The sequence below is a fragment of the Tupaia chinensis genome, unplaced genomic scaffold, assembly GCF_000334495.1.
Source record: "Tupaia chinensis unplaced genomic scaffold, TupChi_1.0 Scaffold000438_1, whole genome shotgun sequence".
NCBI classification, from domain to species: domain Eukaryota; kingdom Metazoa; phylum Chordata; class Mammalia; order Scandentia; family Tupaiidae; genus Tupaia; species Tupaia belangeri.
In genome coordinates, this window is record NW_006159943.1 from 785,897 (window position 1) to 789,212 (window position 3,316).

The following is a 3,316-nucleotide window of genomic DNA, read 5'->3' on the forward strand; positions in this document are numbered from 1 at the left end:
CCGCGGGCTTGGAGGATTCCCCCCCCGCCGCCGCCCCGGCTTCCACGGCCTGAAAGGGGCTGGCGGCCGGGCCGGGTGGGGGAGGCGGTCACTGCATAGGGATGAGCTGTCGTCCGGAGCGCCGGGGACAGAGCGCCATTGTCTGTTCCACCGCCGCCGTCTGATCGCCAGTGCAGTCTGCCAGCCCCGGGAGGAAGGCGCAGGGTGACCGGAACAGGACTTGAGGCTGGGAGAGGTGGTCACCCGGCCCCTGTGTACCTCCCCACCTCCCCGTAGAGCCTTGACTTTGGGGTGGGCCGCGTGGCCGCGTCTTGGCTCCCCTGCTCACTAGCTCAGTGGCCTGCTCCCTTGCTCTTAGCCTCTGTCTCTTGGGGTTTAAACCTAGCCAACAGGTGGACCTCTTCCCATCCTACCTAAACCTTCACCACCACCACCACCACATACACACACACACACACATACGCACGCACACCTCCATCTGTTTTTGGTTTTTTGGAGAGGTTTTTGCTATAGGGCCCGTGCGCTGGCCAGAAAAACAGAGCACCAGAGAGAGACAGAAAGCGAGAAATCACTCCCCAAGGGGGATGCCCACCTGCAGTCTCTTTTCTCCTCTTGGGGTCTTGGGCAAGCACGCACATGTGCCCGGCGTGAGTTTAAGCCACCGGGTTGGGGACTCCAACCGTGACTGACTACATGGGAGTCCAGTGGCATAGCCATTATGCCAACTGCCGGTCCCTGTTTTCTCCCCACCCACCTTTTTTCACATCCTGTTGACCCAGTGGACTCTGACAGGTGTCTCCAGAGCTGAATCTTACCCAGAGCCTCCGAGCCTCAGGGGAAACACTCATAGTGGCCCTAAAACAAAGCAAGTTACTGGGCAGAGAACCCCCCAGGGTTCTTTCTGACCTGCAAACCCCAGACCCAGCCAGGCCTTCCTGCCCGCCTCCCTCCATCATCCACCACCAATCAAGGACCTCTACCTTGGGACCAGCAGTTAGCATAATGGCTATGTCGCTGAACTCCCATGTAGTCGACCAAGGTTCACGTCCCGGACCCAGTGGCTTAAACTCACACTGGGCACGTGTGTGTGTGTGCCCAAGATCCTGAGAGGAGAGTGGAGGATAAGGGATTGTGGCGTGGCCATCCCCCTGGGGGGAGGGAGATCTCTCCCTTTCTATCTCTCTGTCTCTTTCTGTCTTTCTGGTGAGCACACATGCCCTATAGCAAAAACCTCTCAAAAAAAGGACCCCTACCTTTTCCTGGGAGAAAACCAGCCATGGCAGCGCTGAAAGACTGCGCCAATGACATGGAGGCGGGGTCGCCCCATAAAGCTCTCTCCTTGAAAGTGAAAGGGGTCTCTCTCTCCTGCAGCCCGGGAACCTGTGTCCATTAACAGAAGGCCCTAGTCAGACATCGGCTGGAGGGCTAGCCAGGTGGGCTGTGGTTAAGGCCCACAGGGCTGACTGCATGGATCGAGTCCCAACCCAGTGGCTTGAAAAACACACCAGGCATGTGTGTGTGAGTGCCCCAGATCCTGAGGAGACTGGAGGAAATGGGATTGCCGCATGGCCGTCCCCACGATGGGGTGATTTCCTACTTTCCCTCTCTCCTGCAAGCACACACACCCTATAGCAAACATGAAAAGAAAAAAAATCACAGGGGAAATACCTGGACAGCGGGCCAAGGAGCAGAGCCCGCTTTGGCTGGGCACTCGGCCCTCTGCGCTGTGCGCTTGCAGACTGAGCCCTGTAAATGGGCCGGAGTTGCAGGGCTTGAGCCCGCCTCCCCTAGTCTCCCACACCAGGGCTTGCCCTCAGGGGAGAAGCTACAGGCTGGTGCTTGGGCCCTTGACACAGGGAATGGTTTTGGGGGGAAGTCAAGGAGGGTGACACTTGAATGAGAATTATCGCAGGACGTTCAGGTCTTCAGTCACAGATGAATGGGGGGCGGGGGAGGCTGGGGATGAGGGGGAGGCAGAGGTAGGGAACTGGAGTCTTCCTGGAGGTGGGGGCCTCAGAACTGACCTCACAGGCCTGTTGCTTCGTGCTCGGGCCCAGCCTTTCACCTAAGATGGAGCGCTTCCCTTCAGTCCTCCTGGCCTCTGGGAAGGAGTATGAAGTGAGAGGCAAGCTGGCTGCAGGACCAGGGGCTGAGGAAGTTCACGGCCGACGAAGCAGCCCAAGTTCTGGCCCCGCACCCAGCCATGCTCATCCAGGTCTCTGGCCCAACCCAGAGCGTTCTCTGCTTTTAGAGATTTTTGGTATAGGGCACATGCATTTGGGAAGAGAGACAGAGACAGAGATGGTGGGAGGGAAAGTGAGAAATCGCCCTCTGGGGGGAGGGTGACGCTGCAATCCCCTCTCCATTCTCCTCCCGGGGTCTTGGGCACGCACACACACATGTCCTGTGTGAATTTTAAGCCACCAGGTCCAGGGGCTTGAACTGTAGCCAGCCATGTGGGAGTCCAGCGATGTAACCACGGCACCATCTTCCGCCCCACCCCCCAAAGCATTCTGACCTGGGGCTGCCTGGTCTCATGGAAATTCCTCCTGAGACCCCAAAAGCCATGACTGAAAGAAACTAAGCCAGCATCTTCACCCCTCTCTTCGGCTGCCTAATCCCCGGGTACACTCCTCCCTCCCATAGCACCCCTTCTCTGAGTCATTTGCAGAGAGCCACCCTCTCTTTGATCACCCCCAAGAAGAGGGTTGACTAGGGCCCCCTACCCTAAAGGAGGCCTGCTCCCTGCAGTCTGGATTTCCAGGGCTCCCTGGGCCAGCTCAGGGCCGGTCTTTGGGTGGCCAGGCAAGCCCCTCGCAGGCCAGCTTGGCGCTGACGCTGAGAGAGGAAGCGGCTTTGTTGTGCTGGGGCCTCGCCTGGCTTCTTAAGCTCGATTTTCCCACCCTGCTCTTCTTGGCAAGAGAGCCCTCAGCTGGAGAAGCTGCCCCGCACCCCGCCCCGTGTCCCCTCCTTCCAGGCTCAGCACCATCCATCTCCGTCTCCCCAGAGTGAGGAATGTGGCTCCGGGACACTGTGGGGCTTGTTCCCAATCCCCTTCTAGCTCATTTCACTCGGGCTTTTACAGACTTGCCTCCGTCCCACGGGCTGCTGTCTGGGTTCTGGCTCTGAAGGCACCGAGGTCCCCCCTCCTCCCTGCAATGCAATTCCTCACGCTTCACTTTGTCCCAACACCATGTGAGGAGGCTGCACCATGGGGGACCAGGGCACCCTGGAGAGGGAGCTGGGGGGGCGGGGCCTGCCTTCTGCCCGTCTCTGGAGCCACCCAGGCTGGCCTGCGCTGCTGGCTGGACCCAGC